We start from the raw sequence: 22,517 nt of genomic DNA on the forward strand, positions 1-22,517 counted from the left end.
TGCCTCCTCACGTGTTGTGACCTCACTGGTCTCACTCTGGACCCAGCCCTGGGCAACAGTGCCCTGGTCTCAAGTTGGCCTGGGGATGTGAGCCAGCCTGCTGGGGACCTTAGTTGTTACTGGTTCTTCCTCTGAGAGTCCTGCTTCTGCTGAATTCGGTGCCTGACACACCGCATTGGGGTCCTTCTCCAATCGGTTCAATCTCACCCCAGCTCTTGCCAAAGCTGCTAAGTCTCAGTCACCTCCTCCATCCCAAGCCCAGAAGTCAGCAGAACCACTGCCTCAAGTTAGAAGTGTGTGTGATGTAACTCCATCGTCATTGTGATCGGTGCAGCTACCACCCTCAAAATTCCCACTGCATTACCCACACTTCTAAGTTGTCAGCTACCCCATTAAAAAGACCTCTGTTACTGTCCTGACGGTTTGCCTTTACTGTAGCCAGACAACCACACCACGAAGGAGAAAGCAAGTCAGTGTTTAACTTCCCCGACGGTCTCCAGAGCTGAACTGACATTACTAATGGTCACCATCAGAGATGCAGGTGGAACGGAAGTGGGCCTCTGGGGAAACCCTCTGGGCTCCTGCTCCATTGGAAATGGACGTGGGAAAGGGGCGGCGTCTGCAGGCGGAGAGGGAGCAGGTGACAGGAACGATGGTTTGCTGCGAAGCCTTGAGCAGGACTGAGGGAGTGCAATGCCACGATTTTAAACCATTTTTGTTAAAAAATAAAAATAAAAAGTAGAGAAGAGGGCAGAAAAGGTCTCTTTCAAATAGCAGATGTGATTGATCTGTTAGAATATAAAGGAGTATAATTTTTAATTTTCAAGAAATCTTTTTAAGGTATCATTCTTATTTTGACATGGGGAGCCTCTAATTCCATATTCTGGGGCCTAAAGAAATACTACAGCTAAAAGTTCTGGTGAATGAAAACTATACACATGTAATGAGCACCTCTTGTATGTCAGGCTCTCTGCTGAGAGGGGTCACCAGCTCCACCAGGAAGCCACGGTCTTTTCTCACCAGAACTATTGCAAACGCCTCCTAGCAGCTTCCCCGCTTCCATTCTTACCCTGCACACAGCAGCCAGAGACACATCTGAAACTTAGATCAGTCCCCATCACTCCCCTGCTCAACTCCCCACCTCCAACACTGCCATCACTCTCAGAATAGAGTCCACAGTCCTAACCTGGACCTCCTCCACCCTCAGTGACCTGTCCCCTTCTCACATGACCTCTAACTCCTGCCCCACAGCCCCGCCCTGCCTCACTCTGTCATTTAAACTCTCCAAGCAGATTCCTACCTCAGGGCCTTTACACCAACTGCTCCCTCTGCCTGGAACTCTCTTCCAGAGAACCGCGTGGCTGCTTCCAGCACTTCCTTCCATCTCTGCTCAAACGTCACCAAAACAGAGAAGCCACCTACAGAAGACAGCACACAGGCACCCCTTTCTTCCCCGTCTCTCTCCTTATTTTCTTTTATTTTTCTTCATACCTGATGTATTATATTCTTATTTTTTTAACCTTATCTTCCCTTGAGACTATTAACTTCAAGCAAGCAGAGATTGTCTGTTTTGTTCACTGCTACATCCTCATTTGGAACCTAGGACAGCACCTGGCACATAGTAAGTGCTCAGTAAATGTTGGTTTGGATAAAATCATTGTTAAATGGATAAGGAAATGTTAGGTGCTAAGGAGACAGAAAGGTAAGCTACAGATCTCTGCCCTCAATTAGCTCACAGTTGGGTTCACAGTTGAGTTCTTTCTCCAACTGAAGAAGTTAAAATTGGAGGCAGAAGTCAATTCCAAGGCATCTGCCTCTCACACTCACACTCAGAAAGTGAACAAACATACTGGTGCCTGAATCACGTTTTCTAAACTATCTGGTAAGTCCAGTTCATCTAGTAGTATGCATAAGAACGATCACATTAGATTTTTGTATCTCCTTAAAAACCAATCTGTCACCACTCACCAGAAGTGGCCACGTGACTTCTCTCTGTCCCATGATGGAGGCAAGTAGAAGCTACTTAATAACTGATAGGTGACTTTCCTCAAATATCAGTCCCAAGAAAACAGGAGCGATGTGTCTTTAAATGGGATGTACCTTTTCTGACTGCAAGAAGGTCAATAAGATTTATGGTTTACCTAACGTGTAAAGTACTTCACTTTATAGTGATTCCCCTAGAGAGCTGGAGAATACTCAATAACCTTTCTTCCACTGAGGCAAGTAAAATAATCGTTACTATTAGAAATGCAGTTTTCTATGGACACATGTAATACCTTAATCAATAAAAAAATTTAAAAAAAAAAAGAAATGCAGTTTTCCCATGAAGGTGGAGGAGCGCGCCATGAAACTGACGTCAGTGATAATTCTCCTTCCTCGTGGGTTTTGTTTTTTTTTAATTGTTGTTATTAATCCTCACCTGAGGATATTTTTTAGAGAGAGTGGAAGGGGGGAGGGGAGAGAGAGAGAGAGAGAGATAAAACATCAATTGTTTCATAATTTGCCTCCCACGTGGCCAGGGATCGAACCTGAGACCCAGATACATGCCCTTGACCAGGAATCAAACCCATGACCCCTCAGGTGCGCAGACTGACACTCTAAACACTAAGCCACGCCAGCCAGGGCTCTCGTGGTTTGTTTTAATGGAGGTAATGTGATGAAGATACTCTCTCCCTGTAACTGGTTGTGTGGTAAAGTGATTTTAAAAACACTCACCCTCTGATAAACCCACTCCTTGTATTATTTGTCCCCATGGTAGCTATCATGAGATAATTTAGCTTTGAGCACAAACCAGGGCCTGTTGGTGAGATATCAACCAACTATTGCATAGCAGGGCCCCTGCAGACCCTAACTCAGGACATAGTTTTCAAAGGTCTCCTATGAAAATATCTCCAAGGATTTTAAGTCAGATCAACTCAATGTCTAATAGGAGGATTTCTTAGACAAATTTCAAGATGTAAAGTACTACAGGCTTCTGTATCATACTTTATAATTTCTGAGGTGCTTTTGTCAACTCATTCAAGTTTTACAACTCAGCATCTGAGACATTATTATCCCTATTTTAATAAATGACAAAACTTGGGCAAGAACCTCGATTTTATATTTTCCAAGTCCAGCAGCCTTTCAGATTGAAGAATCAGAAGGAGACTATTAAGTACAAAGATTTAGAATGGACATTCACCCATCTTGGGTACAATTGGCTTATCCCAGAAACAGTTTGTGCCAAGCCTTTGAATTATATGTACCCTAAAAATTCCCAGCATTCAGCGGGAAAATGTCACTCTGACATGGTTTGTTTGGGCTGCAGCACTGGAGCAGTTGAAGTTAATCTTTTCCTTTCCTTCACGGACTTTGTAGAGCTTTGTGCTCGGTACTGTGTGGGATACAGAGAAGTACATATTATAGATTTTGCCCTTCAAGTTTTTATTGCTTAATCAGGGTAAGGGGAGGGTAAAGACACACAGTGTGAAACCACAGCTTGAGAGAGCAGAGTCTGAATTTGCAGTCTCTGTGTTTGATGTTTAGGGAAACTCATGTGAAATAGTTTGCATCGCTTGGCAGAGGAGCATGAACCACTGCTTTCTTGTCATGGGTCGGCTTTTTCAGCACGGAGAGAAGATTGTTCAAGGTACTGGGGACTTTCTCGCGTCCTGCATTAGGACACACAGCTCCTGTGTGTGAGACGAAAAGGTGGGAAGAAACAAGAGGACTGGGTGAAGCTGTAAAGAAGAAGGATCTCTTACCCTTTGAGACAGCATGGATGGACCTGGAGAGTATTATGCCAAGAGAAGTCAGCCAGTCAGAGAAAGACATATACCACATGATCTCACTTACATGTGGAATCTAATGACCAAAACAAACTGATGAAAAAAAATAGGACCATAGACACGGAAGCATGCAACAGACTAACAGATCTCAGAGGGAAGTGGTGGGGAGGGAGGGCGGGAAGAGATGAACCAAAGAACTTATATGCATATATGCATAACCCATGGACACAGACAACAGTGTGGGGAAGGCCTGGGGTGGGGCAGGAGCTGGGTGGAGGGAGCAAAGGGGAAAAAATGGGGGACATCTGTAATACTCTCAACAATAAAAATAACTTTAAAAAAAAAAAAAGAAGAAGAAGAAGACTGGGTGCGCCCATCACCAGGGTATGGCTTCCAAATCCCACTGTGACAGGAGAAAGCAATTCATTTCTCCCTTCAACAAACATTGACTGAATGCCTCCTTTGAATGAGGCAACGTGATAGGCTCTGGAAGGATACATACAAGAATAAAAACTTGTTTCCATCTTCAAGGAGCATGGCAGAGGCCAAACCCTGGGGTTTGTTTGTTATCCAGGGAGAAGATTCTTTTGTGTGCATGTGGAAATTTCTGGCCCTACGAGGGGAAAATATGTGTGAGAATGAAGCCCGGTTCTGAGGTTAAAAGAGAAAGTCTGGGGTCACATTGAGAGTCAAACCTCTCCTGCAGGTTGACCAGTTAATAACTTAATAAATCACCTTTTTAAATATTTAACCAGATTGTGTAGAGCTTTGCAACTGAAAGCATCATGTGTGTGGCACTAACAATTTCGGTTCATTAGATTTTCCTTTATTCTGGCTTCTTTTCCTTGCTCAAAATCCTTATGATGTTTTTCCTCCACTCGCCCTTCTTAGACATCATTTCTAGCCTCCTCTTGGATAAAAGGTCAGTGGTCTCCCCACTTTCTCACAGGTATCACTTATTCCCATTGACATTTACACTTGAGTAAACCTTAAACTTCTCTGACCTTTTTGGGAAAGCTAGATTTTAAAGAGATATTTTCTCTGTTTTAAAACAGTACACTCTTGTTGCTTTTCTTTGCTAAAGGCCATATCACTCCTAGGTAACTTCGATTTCTTGTGCACCCACTTAGACTTTCTTACCCCCTGTAGAATGAGGCCCTGCTTCTTTTCTTTCCTTTTCCCTGCAGTGTGGATGCGATGTATGTAGACACAGGGGAGCTACTTGACAGTGAGTTTAAAAAATATTTCGCACACACCACTCTTAGTCACGTACAATAAGTAAGGGAATGAATCAGCCCTGATATGTTCCATTTGGGGTGGAAAATGAAAAACAACCAATGTAGGAATTTGAGTGGGAAACTGCTAGATACAAGTCTAAAGTTTGGCCTCACTCACAGACTCAGTTCTGTGTGAGAAAGACACGTGGAGTCCTTCCCTTGGCTGACTTTGGGGAATCCATAGGCAAAAGAGGAATAAGACATAGATTCAGAGTTCACCCGCCAGTGACCCTAAGAACATTTTCAGTCCATCTGCCTGGAAACGAGTCCAAATTCCTCTATCCACTGGGGGATGGTGCTTCACACTTGACCTCTTGTCCACTGCTCAGCTCCATCAGGCACTTCCTGCAGCCATTTGTCTTGCAAAGGCCCATCGGGTGGAGTCTCCTTCAGGCACTGTGCTGCATGCTTTACCCCTGTCATGTATGTAACTCTGAAAGGTACCTGTACAATGGGCATGATCAGAGTGTGCAAGGAAACCACCGTGTGGAGGGTTAGGAACTTTCCTAGGGCCCCTCCACTCATGAGTGGTAGAGCTGATCTCCAAACTGAGATTAGTCTGAAGTCATAACCCGGGCGTTTAACTGCTCATGTTGCCGAGTCCCCTCCCTTCACATACACTGAGGGGCCTAGGCTGATAGGGCACACGATTAATTTCTTAAACATTTTATAATAGGACATACCCATCAGCCGAAGGACCAATCTCACTTGGAGTGATTTCATCTATAATAATAAAGCATAATATGCTAATTAGACCGGACGACCTTCCTGACAAAGCCCAGGCTGCGAGGGAAGCCCGGGTTCTGGGTGCCAGAGGGAAGCTGGTGCCAGCAGCCAGGAGAAGGAAGGCCTACTCTTGCACAAGTTTCATGCATCAGGCCTCTAGTGCTGTTATAATAGTTCTGCTGGGGAACTATTGGGGGTGGGTGGTAGTACTATAGTCACAATCTGTTAGGGCCACCACCTCCCTCTGGGTCTGCCTGACTCCAATCCAGGGCCCCATCAGTGAGGAATCTCAGGTCCAGAGAGAGGCAGGGACTTTCCCAAGATTAGGATTTGAGCTTCTCAATTCCCAATCCAATGTTCTACTCACATAAGCAAGAAAAAACTCTTTCCTCTCTAAGTTCAAAAGAGAGTTGGTTCACCCCTAACCTGAAATTTTAGACCATATCTTTTATCTTCATTTCTTTCCTCTTGGGCCTGAATTCAAATAATTGGGAAAGGGTGAAAGGGCAAAAAAATCATAAAAAGAGGGAATTCTGATAATACAACTTCTTGCCACATGAAAAGGTCAAATGGTGCTCTGTTTCAGTCTGTAATAGGCTACAATTGGAGAAATCCCAGCCATGAAATACCAGGCAATTGCCTGACCTTTTTAGTTGTGGCTGCAAGTGCTTTGATTCTTGGGACACTCTATATTTATATCTGAAAAATAAACATTAAAAAGTGTTTCTCGATACCCTGTTTTCATGATGTAAAATGTAACCTCCATGCATGTGTGGGGGACATTGTTTGTTGGTGGTTTGGTTTGTTTGTTGTGTTTTGTTTTGACTGTCAAACATCCAAAATGCCCTTCCTATGGCTTCAGCTACCCTTCTTAGGAAACTTGGTGGGAAGCAGGATCCACCTCCCACTGTAGAAGCTGAAGAGGCAAGACCAGCCTCCCTTGCAGCGAGATCATAAGACCTGGGCTGCATAAAGACTTTCTTGTCACCTCTCCCCAGATCCCAGTTTACTTCTAACAAGTAATTGCTTCACTATTCCTTGTATCATGGTTAGTAGTTTATATGATTCTCTCTTCTTTTTACCCCTTTATTTTATTTTTCTTCCATCACCATTTTCTCCCTATATACCCTCTTGGTCATCGAATTATTGTGAGGCTACACTGAAATAACAAATCTAAAATGCCCATGAAAAATAATTTATTTTTAAAATAAATAAAATGCCTAGAACACAGTAGAAATACAAGTATTATTTATTGCAATATTTTCAACACATAAAATTCTAGACTTCTATGGTAAAAGTTAGTAAACATTGGTAACGGGTGCCAATAGACTAAGATGCTTGGAAATGGGAGGTAGCACCTTGGACAGCTCTAGAGGCTGCCCCGCTTTCCTGATGCTGTTCGAACACAAAGCACTGTATTTTCCAGCCTCACCTCTCTGTAGAGAAAATCTAAGTGCTCTCTGATGCCTTACAATTACGGGATTGCCAGTCTCCAAGAAGAGGGACATCCTTGTCTATTAGGGATCTGAAATGTATGTCATGGTCTAAATAGCTCTCACTGCAGAATAACAATGAATGTAATATAATGTTATTAAACAATATTACCTACAATAAATTTAATTAATTAATAAGCAAGTAAATGAATAAATAAATAATACATACAGGGGTAGGCAAAAGTAGGTTTATAGTTGCTTGTGTGGGAAATAATATAATAACTAATCAATAATAATGCAGGAATAAACAGTGTGTTTCAGGTATTCACAACTGTAAACCTACTTTTGCCCCACCATGTATAAAGAATCTAAGCTCTAAGTCAGCCCGTGATTTTAAATCCTTGTTCCCCACTCATTAGTTGTGTGACAATAGACAAGTTGTGTGGTATCTTAGTACCTCATTTACCTTCTCTGTTAGGTGGGAATAATTATAGTAACTACTTCATAGAATTTTAGTGAAGACAAAAGATATTTACATATAGTGTTTATAACAGCCTAGCACGCAGCAAAGCCTCACTAAATATTAGCTGTTAGCTGCTGCCGTAAGGCCACAGACTGGTTCTCTCCTGCCCTTGCCATAGAATCAGGTGATCCCAAGAAATGCCTTTTGCTTCCTCAACTGTGAAACCAGAGAGTTGGACCAGAGCAGATATTTCTAACATGGATTACACAGAACCTGAAATCTTCCATCATGTTTATCCCAGTACTTTTTTTTTTCTACTTAACTCTGTTCCTTTGTTCAGTCATCCTTGGGTGTGGTCAAGAGGCAGACTTGGAGGAACCTGGGGATCCTGGACACCATAACCCAGCCCTTCAGCTCAGGTCCCTGACTTCACTGCTTTAAATATTGGATGGGGGAAAAAAAAAAAAAAAAAAAAAAACATTAGGTTTTCAACATTCCTCTGGACCTAGGTTTTCTGATCCTTCCTCAGGCTTCACTACAACACCAACACTAACTGTTGAAGGAGGGGCCTCAAAAACAAGGGAAGAGGCATCAGGCATCAGTCTACCCAGGCCATTGCCCTCTCTCTGCAATCCATCAAGCTCTTCCTTGGCCTCTCCAGCTATTCATGTCAATAACCCCAGAGTGTTGCTCTAAGTGGCAGGATGGCCCACATATTTCAGTCTTTTGTTGCGCCTTTCTTACTGAGAGTCCCTGAGACAAAGCCATGCAGCCCCACAGCCCTGTTTGCAGACCTGCTTATGAGTTTCCCCTTGAGTTCCCAGCATCTTTGCTCAAGTACTTTTGGAAGTGTTATGAACCCAAACAGTTTCCTGGCACACTGCAGCTTCTAACATGAGATCATGGCTTTAAATCTCAAAATCACAGTATCCCTGGTTATTAATAGCAGGGGATTTCAGCTCAACACAATGCTCTGGTAGACTGCCAGCAATCCAAGTTTAACATCCTCCAGGGTGTGAAATTAAAAGAAAAAAAAAATCCTAAGAGCCTGAGAATTTCGTTCATTTGAACTAGAGTTTTAACTCCTTCTCTACAATTTCCATTAGCTGTAAGATCACTGCTCTAAATGATTCAGGATCAATTTTTTTACTGCTCCTAGGGCAAATGACTATGGCTTACTTGTAGCCTTGGTGACTCGTGTATAGTAAGTGCTTGTAGGAGATTGGATTATTGCTCAATAATAGTCACTTTCTCCTATTCACTTCCATAGGAGGAATAAGTGTCATTGATGTTGGGCTTGGCCATGTGTCTCGCTTTGGCCAATAGGATGCTAACAAAGGAGCTACAGCCAAGGCTGAAAGGTGCTCATGCAGTTAGATATACTCCCTTGGATCTCTGCCATAACCATCAGAAGAAAACATCTAGGCCAGTGGTCGGCAAACTCATTAGTCAACAGAGCCAAATATCAACAGTTCAATGATTGAAATTTCTTTGGAGAGCCAAATTTTTTAAACTTAAACTTCTTCTAACGCCACTTCTTCAAAATAGACTCGCCCAGGCTGTGGTATTTTGTGGAAGAGCCACACTCAAGGGGCCAAAGAGCCGCATGTGGCTCGCAAGCCACAGTTTGCCGACCACGGGTCTAGGCTAACTCACTGATCCCAGGAGAAGTATAAGAAATAGGATGTGCAGAACTCCATGGCTCCTGCTGAGCCCAGACTGTATCTAATACATTTGAAAAGTTAATAGACACAACCCATAATTTGTTATTATTACTTAACACCAGGTTAAAGAGACAAAATTTTCCAATTTTGCTATTTTCTCTCTTTCCTGCACTGACCTTGTCTCCACCCCACAAATAAGAAAACTACCCCTTTTGAGAAGGGCAGGGCTGTCCTGAAGTCATACTGAGCTGGAGGAAAACTCCTCAGAATTTATTAGAATCTAGAATTCCCAATAAGCATATAATTGAACATGTTTTTACCACCGTGGTAAAACTGGACTGAAAATTAAAAATTCATTACCTAGTGCACTTTACAGAAGCTATGTTTTAGCTCCTTGGAAAAGGTTCCCAATCCACTCAATATAGCCAAAATAAAAACACAAAAATCACCAAATCAGGTCAGATCCCTAGTACCCTTCAGCACGGAGTTCTCAGGCAATTGAATAAAACAAAGTTGCCCTTGATGAAAAGTTAGGTTGCAAGCAAAAGACCCCTGGTTGCCCTTAATAAATCATCCTGAATCTGTCATTCAAGTCAACTTCTGATAAAAGTATCTGGTACCAGACTTTCCCTATGCCACAAAAAAATAAAAATAAAAAAAAGACTGCCCTAGCCAGTTTGGCTCAGTGGATAGAGTGCCGGCCTGTGGACTGAAGGGTCCCAGGTTCGAATCTGATCAAGTGCACATGCCCAGGTTGCAGGCTCTGTCCCCAGTAGGGGGCATACAGGAGGCAGCTGATCAATGGTTCTCTCTCATCATTGATGTTTCTATCTCTCTCTCTCTCTCTCTCTCTCTCTACCTCTCCCTTCTCTCTGAAATCAATAAAAATATTTATTTTTTAAACGACAAATCAAGGAAGCCACTTTTCTCAGGCATTGGACAATAGTACAAGAAATGCAACTCCTAACAGACAGGAAACTTGGCTGTGCTGCAAACCCCCACCACCACCACCACCAGGAGCAGCAATAAATATGCCTGGGGACAATCCTAAATAAGGCACAGTAAGCTGACATCCAAGCCGAGCATGGTGGTCCTGCTCAGCTGGGCAAAGATCAAGGTTTGGGACAGCTGAAACAGCTAGGAACTGTGGGGCAGGGCACTGAGAGGACAGAATTACAACAGAAGAGCACCCCAGAAGTTTATGTTGGGGTCCCAGTCCAAGGGCTGAGCTCACATGTATTGGATGAGACCAGGCTTACCTGAGACTGCTGCTGTAAGTTTAAGAATGGGAATGTGATACTGGAGTCGGGCAGGGGTGGGCAAACTTTTTGACTCGAGGGCCACAATGGGTTCTTAAACTGGACCGGAGGGCCGGAACAAAAGCATGGATGGAGTGTTTGTGTGAACTAATATAAATTCAAAGTAAAGGAGTGGAGGTGAGAGCAAGAGAACCCTCCGCTCTTTCGGCTCCGCGGGCTGCATAGAACAGCCGAACGGACCGGATCCGGCCCGCAGGCCGTAGTTTGCCCACGGCTGGTAGAGGAAATCCAGCCTGACTAAGTAGAAAGACCTATTAACACCTCATTTCCTCCCAAGGCAACAAGTTGACATAGCAGAAACTTTGCCTCTATGCCTAAGGACCATGTCTACTCTAGGCCTGCCCTACCAAAGCCTGAAACCAAGCCTTGACCAAGTCCAAGGAGGAAAAAGCTCAGAATCTGGTTCCCACCAAATTAGAGGGGCTTGTGAACTAGCTATGTTGGGTTTTTCACAGATATGGCATAACAAAACATAAGACCAAGTTTACACAATTATGAGGTGATAACCCAATCATTGAACTATCTATTGAAATCAAAGGTAAACCATCTTCAGAGAAAGATTACAGAATGAGAGTCTACAAAATGTCATCAATGAGCAGTACACAATAAAACATTGCAAGATGTGAAAAAAAAAGACCAGAAAAATGTAACCATCATGAAGAAAAATCGTTTAAGAGATACCAACACCCAACAGAAATGAAAACTGACATTTACACAAAAACCTGTACACAAATGTTTAAAGCAGCTCTACTCCTGATTACCAAAACCTGAAAACAACTCAAATGTCCTTCAGTGGGTGAATAGACTAACAAATATTTGCATGTCATCCAATAGAATGCCCCTCAACAATAAAAAGCAATGGGGTATTGGATACTTACAACAGGGATGACTCTCACAGGCGTGATGCTGAGAGAAAGAAACCAGCCTCAAAAGTTGCATACTGCACACTTCCATTTATTTTACATTTGAGAACAGGCAATATCACACCTACAGAGAACAGAGCAGTAGTTGTCCAAGTATACAGCTGAGGGAGGGCTTGACTACAAAGAGGCAGCAAAGGGAATTTTCTGGATGATGGACTCATGCTACATCCTGATTGTGGGGGTGGTCACAAGAACCTATATGTGTGTTAAAACTCATAGAACTTCACACCAAAAAGTGAATTTTTTTTTCAGTTTCTTTTTTTTTTTTTATTGTTTAAAGAAACGTGAATTTTACTATATGTTAATTTCTAAAATAATGCATAAAGTCTGCAAAGAAATGGGATATAAAGGGAATATTATATTGTTTAATATATTTTTATTGATTTTAGAAAGGAAGGGAGAGAGAGAGATAGAAACATCAATGAGAGAGTATCATTGATTGGCTGCCTCTTGCAGGCCCCACACTGGGGATCGAGCCTACAACCTGAGGATATGCCCTGATCAGAAATAGAACCATGACCTCTTGGTTCATAGGTTGACGCTCAACCGCTTAGCAACACAGACTGGGCTAATTTGTAGAGTCTTTTTTAAAAAAATAAATCTTTATTGTTCAGATTATTACAATTGTTCCTCCTTTTTGCCCCCTTGGCTCCCCTCCACCCGGTTCCCACCCCACCCTCTGCCCTTACCTCCCCTCACTGTCCTCATCCATAGGTATACGATTTTTGTCCAGTCCCTTCCCGCAGCCCCCACACCCCTTTCTTGCCAAGAATTGTCAGTCCACTCCCTTTCTATGCCCCTGATTCTATTATATTCACCAGTTTATTCTGTTCCTCAGATTTTTTATTCACTTGATTTTTAGATTCACTTGTTGATAGATATGTATTTGTTGTTCATAATTTTTATCTTTACCTTTTTCTTCTTCTTCCTCTTCTTAAAGAATACCTTTCAGCGTTTCATATAATACTGGTTTGGTGGTGATGAACTCCTTTAGCTTTTTCTTATCTGTGAAGCTCTTTATCTGCCCTTCAATTCTGAGTGATAGCTTTGCTGGGTAGAGTAATCTTGGTTGTAGGTTCTTGCTATTCATCACTTTGAATATTTCTTGCCACTCCCGTCTGGCCTGCATAGTTTCTGTTGAGAAATCAGCTGACAGTCATATGGGTGCTCCCTTGTAGGTAATTAACTGTTTTTCTCTTGCTGCTTTTAATATTCTCTCTTTGTCTTTTGCTCTTGGCATTTTAACTATGATGTGTCTTGGTGTGGTCCTCTTTGGATTCCTTTTGTTTGGGGTTCTGTGTGTTTCCTGGACTTGTAAGTCTATTTCTTTCACCAGGTGGGGGAAGTTTTCGGTCATTATTTCTTTAAATAGGTTTTCAGTATCTTGCTCTCCCTCTTCTTCTGGCACCCCCATAATCCAGATGTTGGTACGCTTGAAGTTGTCCCAGAGGCTCCTTACACTATCTTCATATTTTTGGATTCTTTTTTCTTTTTCTACTTTTCTCAGGCATTGGACAATAGTACAAGAAATGCAACTCCTAACAGACAGGAAGTTGTTTTTTGCTTGGTGTTTTTTGCTTGGGTGTTTTTTGCTTCTTTGTATTTCAAATCTTTGACTTGATCTTTTGATTCTCTAGTCTGCTGTTGGATCTCTGTATATTATTTTTTATTTCAGTGAGTGTATGCTTAATTTCTAGTTGGTCCTTTTTCATATCCTTGAGGGTCTCGCTAAATTTATCGGCCTTTTCTAGAAAATTCTTGAAAAACCTTATAACCGTGCTTTTGAACTCTATATCCAGTCATTTGCTTTCCTACATTTCTTTCATTTGTAATCTGTTTCTTGTCTCCACATTTTGGCTGCTTCCCTGAGTTGATAGAGTGGCTTTGTGTGCTAGGTGTCCTATAGGGCCCAATGGCTCAGCCTCCCCAGTTACCTGAGGTGGACACTCTTGGTGCACCCCTTTGTGGGCTGTGTGCACAGTCTTGTTGTAGTTAAGCCTTGATTGCTGTTGGTATCACTGGGAGGAATTGACCTCCAGGCCAAATGGCTGTGAGGATCAGCTGTGTCTACGATGGGAGAACTTCTGTGCTGGAGACACCCTTATGAGACAAGGCTTGCAAAAGCCTCTGTGCTCAGCTTGGATGCGGCGGAGTCTCAGGGTGGAGCCAACAGCGATGGTTTCCCATCAGCCCTGCCCTAATAGGCCCCCGTGTCTCAGTCTCCCGTGATAATCACTGCAAGCACCTCTGAGAGAAAGCAGCCCTCGAGTTTTGCCCGCTGCCAGACAGTCCAGTTTCTCCCCGAATGAGTCTGGGTCCCCAGAGAATCGCCCGGAACTGGAGTTCAGCACATTCAGGAGCTTCTTTCTCCCTCCTGCTTGAGAAAGCCAGCCGCGTACTCAGTTTCCAGCCCTCTCCACACATGTGCACCTCCATACCTCTGCCTTCTGCAGCTCCTCTGAATCTCAGTGTGCTTTTCTCTTTCCTTCTAGTTGTAGAATTTCCACTCAGCCAGCCTTCCTATGGTTCTGGATGATGTCCCTTTTGTCTTTTAGTTGTATTTTTGAAATTGTTGTGTGAGGCAGCAGTTTAAGTGTTTACCTATGCCGCCATCTTGGTTTCTCCGAGCTGTAGAGTCTTTTTCTAAAAAAATATATTTTATTGATTTTAGAGAGACAGAAAGAGAGAGTGATAAAGACCCCTCCTCCTTCATAACCCTTACTGGGGCTTGACAACCTGGGCATGCACCCTGACTGGGAATTAACTCAGAGACCTCTTGGTTCATACTCAACCAAGTGAGCCACAATAGCCAGGCTGTAGAGTCTTTCTTTAAAAGGAGTATTGTTTCATATCCTTGCCAACACTCAGGGCTAACAGTCTTCCTTTTAAGTCTTTTTAATTAGTTTTCATTGTATTTCCCTGAAAATTAAATGTACATCTACCACATAAACCCAGTTTCACTCCTGAGCATTTACCCAAGACAAATAAAAAATGCATCCAAACTTGTATAAGAATGTCCATAGCAATTTTATTTCTTCCAAGCAGCCCCAAACTGGAAATAATCCAATGCCCATCAATAGGAGAATGGATAAATACATGTTTATATAGAAGTGTTTTTCTTGACTCAGCCAAACACTCATCCATTATTGCCAACCTACTATGTGCCAGGCACCATATTAGGCAGGGAATGAGCATCCTAATGAACCTGACAATTATCTTGTTTACAGAAATATGTTTACTTTTCCCTGAAGGGGGCACTAAGAAACCAGTGCAAATCCTTTTTAAAAGCATCATTGCTCTTTTAATGTCTGTGAATATGCACTCCCAATAATCACCATTCCACTGGAAAGATTCCTCAGAGAAGCTCCTTATTGTCCCATGGATTGCACATCTTGTGAAAAGGAATTTTTAAAAACCAGCATTAGTTTGACAAGGCTGCATATTTGTTCAGATTAGAAGCTGCTTACAATAGGGCCTATAAATGCAGAATTAATAAAAATGGATGTTGGATGTTAAGGCCAATGCTAGTCCTAAATATAAATCACAGGATTCAGAAGTACATTGTGTATGGAACATTTAGCATTACTTTGCATAAATGGATTTATTTAGGAGGTATATTTTCTGAGACTTTTGCATTTCCTTTGGTCAAAGAATACCATCTTCTCTGGGTATAAAATTTGGGGGTCACAGCTGAGGTCTCTGGGAACTCTGCAGGCCTTAGTCATGTTCTCTTCACTTAGATATTCAAGCAAAAAAAAAAATGGAAACTAACTTGATTTGTGTCCTTTTAAAATAACCTCTTTTCTTTCATTTTCTCTAATGTTCTGTTCAGAAGCTAGATCCTAAAATTTAAAATCCTTACCAGGGTTTGTCTTGACACAGATTCTATTAAAGGTTTGCCTGAAAAGCCTAGGAAACATTTTCCATCCAAGTGTTTTTTTGAGTTTTGCAAACTTTCTTTCTATTGTTCCATCAGTCATTGCTTATAATCTCTTGCTCTGTATCTTTCGTTCAAAATTCCTACTACTTCTAGGTTACACTTGTCACCTCTGGCTTCCGTTTCTCTCCCTCTTTTCATCTTTAGCACCCTGCTCTGCATTATGGGGGACCTGGTAACAAGTACCCCCTCAGCCAATGACATTTTCTACAGCGTAGTCTCTACTTCCCCTGCTTTAATCAACAGTCCCAGCTCTCATTCTCATTTCAGGCATTTTCATATCTCTTCACCCCAGACATTTTAAGAAATCATATCCTCCCTGTTTATCTTATTCAGAATAAATTATCTCCTCGATTTTGCTTCTGTTCATCAGGAGGTCTATTCCAAGCGAAGACCTTTCCTCTGCGTCTTGGCCTCCTCACTCTCCTTCCCTCGCGGCGTATCTTCCTCCCCGCCCCCCCACCCCACCCTATCAATAGGAGAATGGGTAAGTGAATGTTTATATAGAAGTGTTTTCCTTGACTCAGCCAAACACTCATCCATTATTGCCAACCTACTATGTGCCAGGCACCATGTTAGGCAGGGAATGAGCAGCCTAATGAACCTGACAATTATCTTGTTTACAGAAATATGTGTACTTTTCCCTGCAGGGGGCACTAAGAAACCAGTGCAAGTCCTTTCTAAAAGCATCATTTGGAGGATGGGTGCATGGTGTTCGTGCAACCTCTATGGCTCCAGCTTTCCTGGGCTCTGGTTTGGAGAGACTCTTGCTCTCTTAAATTCGCTGCTCACAGAGAAATCTTAGCGTGACGAAGAGTGACAAAACATGCCACGTGGCGTAAGGATTATTTTGAGCTAAAGGCACTTTTCAAAGCAGGTGCAAGAAGGGCATTCTACTCTCCCCTTTTCTTCCTGGAAACAGGACATAGAAACTCCCCCGTGCCAGGAGAAAAGAAGCACTCTTCAATGGGGAATCACAACTGAGAGAAGTCTGCGCCAACAGCCCTCGTGTAAACAATTCTTATCTGCCACTAGCCTCCCCACATAGGTTAGTCACGTTTCCTTCCACAAGTGCCTCTCTTGGTTCAACCCAATGTAAAAACCTTTAGGGTTTGCCACTGCTTTGGGTCTCCACTTCCTTACGGGAGCTCCCTGGGCACATAAAATGTCTGTGAAATACATTTGTATGCTTTTCTCCTGCTCAACTGTCCTACATCAAGTTAATTCTTAGGTTTAGCCCCCCACCCCCCCCCAAAAAAAAAAAAAAAAAAAAAAAAAAACTCCAACATAGTGGTGGGAAGATTTTGCCTCCCCTACGAGCCACAGGTTCCTAACTCAAATGCCCTCAAGCTCGGGAGGGGAGTTGAAAGCCCAGGAAGCGCAGGGACCTGGTGCTGAGTCAGGGCACCACTGCTCAGCCCTATTTGAAAACCTGGATGTTTTGGCAAAAGAAATTGTTTACATATTAACAACTACTTTGGACATTTTTTTGAAACTTGGTCCAAGCCAGCCACACAACACACACATGTACTAGTAGACAAGATCAGTTGCTTGCTGATATCCTCTGAGATAACGAACCCTGCTGAACTGGATTTTGCTTAAACAGACCCAAGCAGGCTCCCCTCACAGCTCAGGGACAAACATGCTCACAACAGGAATTCCGAGACGGGCCTCGAGCATCAAATGTGGGAGATGGAGGTTGGACTGCAAAATATTCCAATCCTAGATCTACGTTTCCTTCACCCTTTCACTCCAGCTGAGAATCTCCTCCCCTCATTCCACCACCCCCACTTACTGACATCCTCCTGTCCCCACCCCTTAGGGACCAATATTAGTTCATCTTATCTTCAGTCTTTCCTTCTACAAAGTACTTCTCTACCACTTTTCTTTTAACTCTCTTCTTATTTTTCACTCTGAGTGTTATCATATTAATATGTAATCAATATAAAATTTATTAATGGAATTTCTTTCACATCCAGCTCTCAAAATGATCTCGTTGCAAATTTTCTGTTTTTCCTGGCCAGGTCTGGAATTGGCTTTTGATAAATATTTATGAAAGTGAAAAGGGGTTTTTTCTGCCATTTTAGACAAGAAGAAAAAACCTTCCAATTATCCATTTCCCCTGTTTACAGGATGAACACCTCCAGCTTCCCATCACATCAGCATCTGAGCCCCAAAGGATCCGCCTGTGGTCCCAGCTGTGGAAGCCTTGGTTAGCACTTTCCACGGTTACCAACTCGCTGGCCCCACCTGGTGGCCACTCCCTGCATCCATCAGACACGGTGAGTACAGAGATCCAAGTCCCTGAAGGTGAAACAACCCATTTGCCTTGAAGAGAAGAAATACCTTTATGGCCAATGTTTAAAGGCTCAGATGGACACCACAGGAAGTTCTGCCCAAGAAGATCTCCTCTCTGTTCATCCATCCTCTGCTTTCTGGGGTCAAAACTTTTTTTAAAATATATTTTTATTGATTTCAGAGAGGAAAGGAGAGGGAGAGAAAGAGAGAGAGATAGAAACATCAATGATGAAAGAGAATCATTGATTGGCTGCCTCCTGCATGCTCCCCACTGGGGATCGAGCCTGCAACCCAGGCATGTGCTCTTGACTGGAATTGAACCCAGGACCCTTCAGTCCACAGGCTGATGCTCTATTCCACAGAGCCAAACCAGCTAGGGCTGGGGTCAAAACTTTTTTAAAAAATACATGTGTGTGCATGGTAGAACCACCACACCATGACACCGCCTGCACCACCTAGAGAATTTACTATGCGGCCTGCACTTCATAACCTCACAATAGTCCCACAGTGGAAGAACAGAGACTGCGATCAAGGAACTTCCCCCTTCTGCCTGCCCTGAATACCAGTTCACTAAACACTAAACTCCAGCTCTAGAATAATCCTGTGAGGCCATGAAGCTCAGCAGCAGGCTCTCCAGTTAGCATCATGCTGTCCAATAGGGAAGCCGCAGCCAGATGTGACTGCTGAGAACCTGAGGCATAGCCGACAGACCAAAGACGCGCTGCCAATGTAAAACGTACAATGGATGTTGAAGACTTGGTGTGGAAGAAAGAATATAAAATATCACATCCATAATTGTTCTAAATGGCTACATGTAGCTATGACAATACTTGGAATAGATTGGGCTCAATAAAATGTTATTAAAATGACTTTCACTGGTTTTCCTTTAATCGTTTTATTGTGGCACTAGATCATTTTAAATTGCATATGTGTCTCATGTCATATTTCCATCGGACAGTGCTGATCTAAGTAGCTGAATATTTTAAGGCCACAGCTCTCTTATTTGTCAGCAGAAGAAAGAATATCTCTAAATTAAATTTTAAATTATTTTTTTTAATTTTTAAACTATCTTTTAAATTTTTAAAAATTATTTTTAAATTATTTGTTGTGTCTTTTTTTTTTTTTTTTGTACAAGTCTCTGTGACAGAGAAAAATACCTGGATCTCCTGCTCATAGGGTGGCCACTTTCGTCAGCACCTTTAAATTTTGAAGATGGCCTCCCTGAAGCTAGAGCCAACCTGCCCAGGAAATCTTGTGAAATCTTCTCTAGAAGACGTCCTAAGGGGGTGTGCGGTGCACTGCGAGGGACTCTGGTCCAGAGACAGAAATATAGGGATCTATATAGAGAGCAATTCAAAGAAACTATAAAAATAAATACATTTATTTAAAAATGTTCTCTCGCATTGGTAATTAAAGAAATGGACATTAAAACATGAGGTCTCCTTTATAGCCCGTCAGGACCCAGGCGTCTTTAAAATTACAGTCAGAGTAAGCAAGGGTGTATGGAAATCAGCACATTGGTTCCCTGCCTTTCTAGAGGGTAACTTAACAATATGGAAAACCAGCCTTCACACTGCGCATGTGCTCTGGTCCAGCAAGTTCACCTCCAGTGACTTCGTCGGAGGCCAGCATTGTGGCTGTGCACAATAACTTTTCTGCAGGGGCATTCGTTACTCTGAGGATTATAACAAATGTAACACCAAACAAATTTTTTTAAGTAAGGCACATTGACAAAATAGAATAGTTTGCTACCATTAAAAATTGTGTTGCAAAATATTTAATGGTCAACTCCTTCTCCCCTCTCCCCGTCCATATTCCTCAATTCAGCCTATATGGTCTTTTTATACTGAGGATCACGTCGCTCCCTGTAAAGTCCTTCACTGCCTTCCCTGTAATTAGGATGAAGCCCCCAGTCCATACAGGGCGCCAGGGATGTGAGCCTGTCTCCTGCTTCAGATTCACCTCCTGCCAGGCTCCTCCCCCAGCCTGGAAACTTGCTGGCTCTGGGCCCTCACTCATATAACTCTGATTGGATGCTGCCGCCTGGCCCCTTGCCCACTCATTTTCACCAAGCCCTCCTCATCTTAGAGCACGTGGTGGTCAGGGCCACTTCTCCAGAAAGCCGTTCCCTAGCCTCTCAACCTGCACGAGGTCTCCTGGGTCCTGCCTCCCAGCACCCTCTCCTTTCCTCCCTGTGATTTAGCACCGCTGTGACTCTGTAGTAATGACTATGATGATTTGTTGAATGCCAAATCCCCACCTGACTACAGGTCTCAGCTCACACCTGGCATATAGGAGATGCTCCGTGAATGCATGCTGAATAAATTAATGATATCCTAATTAAGTAAGAGGCAGATTATATTGAAATAAGTCAGGCAGAGAAAGGCAACTACCATATAATCTCACTTATATGTGGAATCTGAAAAAACAAAAAACTAGAATTCATAGACACAAAACAGATTGGTGGCTGCCAGAGGCAGGGGAGGGGGGGTGTTGAGCAAAATGTGTAAAGTTGGTCAGAATAAAATAAATAAATAAATAAATGCTGGGGATATAATGTATAGTATGGTGACTATATCTGATAACACTGCATTGTATATTTGAAAGCTGCTCAGAGAGATCTTTAAAAATCTCATCACAAGAGAAAAATAACTATGTGTGGTGATGGGCATTAACCAGACTTATTGTGATGATCATTTTGCAATATATACAAATATTGAATCACCTGAGAGTAATATATGACATTATATTGCCAAAAAGCAGGTTATAAAGTGGTATGTGTAATAGGATTTCAATATCAATAAAAATGTGTATATGTATATCATTGTAACATATCTGAACACAGAAATAAATTTTTTTAAAAAAAGAAAAAACAGAAGAAAATCTAAGCCATTAATAGCAACTAGCTCTGTGTCATAATTTTACTTTTTTTTTTTAATCCAGATTTTCTGCAGGGAACATATCTAACTTTCAAAATCAGGAGAAAATTTATTTTAAAATGAAAGCTATGAGACTCCACTCTTACCAACAGTTTGATCTTGAGAAACCTCAGCTCTTCACGGCTTCTTCATTATAAATGGGGTGAGGATTCCTCTCCTGACTATCTCCTAGAAGGATTAATGGAATAATGTACTTGCAAAGTTTTGCACATATTTCAATAATCACTCTAGGTGTTTGGGGGAATGCAGACACCACACAGGGTCACAGGGTCTGCCCGGTGGTTGTGCAATCTGCACATAGCACAAGGAGATGACAGTTGAGTAAGTGGAACACATGCCTTCCGATTGGCATATTGATTGACAGTGGTTACCACCCAGCGAGGTGAGAGTTGGAGGCCTTTGGAACACAGAAGGAGGGCCAATATGACGAAAGAAGTGGGTAGAGTTTCACAGGAACAAGGACCAAGACCAAATGCTGGGAAGCAGGTGGCCTGCAGAACCCAGCCAGGCTCCCAGCATGGGTATGAAAGGTATAAGTTGAAACTTGAAGTTACTGGGAGAGATGGCATATTTTGTGTTGAAAACAACTTGGTGGACTCTTCCTGCATTCTCTTGGCAAAGAAACAGTGATTATGGGCAACTTCTTTGGGATCTGCTCTGGCTGTCATGGAAGACAGCAGCTCATTTCGTTTATTCCATAAATATTTAGTGAGCATCTATAATGTTAGGCACATGCTAGGAACAGAGGCTCAAAAGAACAAACAAGGCACAGTGCCTGCTTTCAAATAGCACACAATTGAGTCATTGTGATTTTCTGGTCAGAAGTTCCCTCAACCTCCCCCAGTGCTGCCATGACTGTTTTGTGTCCCTACTACACCCATTTCAGCCTTCAGTCACCTGGGAGCCTACAGTCTCCTAGAGAAGACAGATTCTGAATCTGTGTCCATAGCACAAGGCTGTGATATATGGTTTTCAATGAACAAATGCCTTAATTGCCTGAATAATTTTGCAAGCCAATGCCAATAGAGCAGTGAAGATCATCTAGAGCAGTGGTTCTCAACCTTTCTAATGCTGTGACCCTTTAATACAGTTCCTCATGTTGTGGTGACCCCCAACCATAAAATTATTTTCATTGCTACTTCATAACTGTAATTTTGCTACTGTTATGAATCGTAATGTAAATATCTGTGTTTTCTGATGGTCTTAGGTGACCCTACTAGCGGTTCTCAACCTGTGGGTTGCGACCCACAAGTTGAGAACCACTGCTGTAGAGCCTAAGACCATCAAAGGCATTTCTGTTGTGTTACTTTGACCTTGAGTTGTAAACTTGCATTGTTTATTGTAATTTCTTGACATGTACCTCTTCAACAGAAATGCCTTTGAAATGCTGTTTTCAAAGTTTACAGAAAGGGTGCTCAATATCCACACTAAGGATACATAACTGAATCATTTTGCTCCCTGTCTACCAGTAAAGAATGCTAAATCTAACATCCTATGGGGATGCTCTACTCAAGTTGATGGACTCTCGGCCCTCTGAATGAACCCTGACTTTTCAGCAGCTTGCCCTTCTCATGACAGCTCTACTTACTGTGAGTGCACTTTAGACCTATTCGAGTCCACCAAGCCCAGCTAGTATCTCTATGATGAGGTGTCCATAGATGACTGCAGGCCACAGAGATCCCTCCATTCCTCAAAGCTCTCATCATGGGGTCCCTCTACTTTGACCTCTTTAAACTCATCTTTTCAACTGTTCAAGTATTTTTGTTTGTCC

The sequence above is a fragment of the Plecotus auritus genome (genome assembly GCF_963455305.1).
Source record: "Plecotus auritus genome assembly, chromosome: 6".
NCBI lineage: Eukaryota > Metazoa > Chordata > Mammalia > Chiroptera > Vespertilionidae > Plecotus > Plecotus auritus.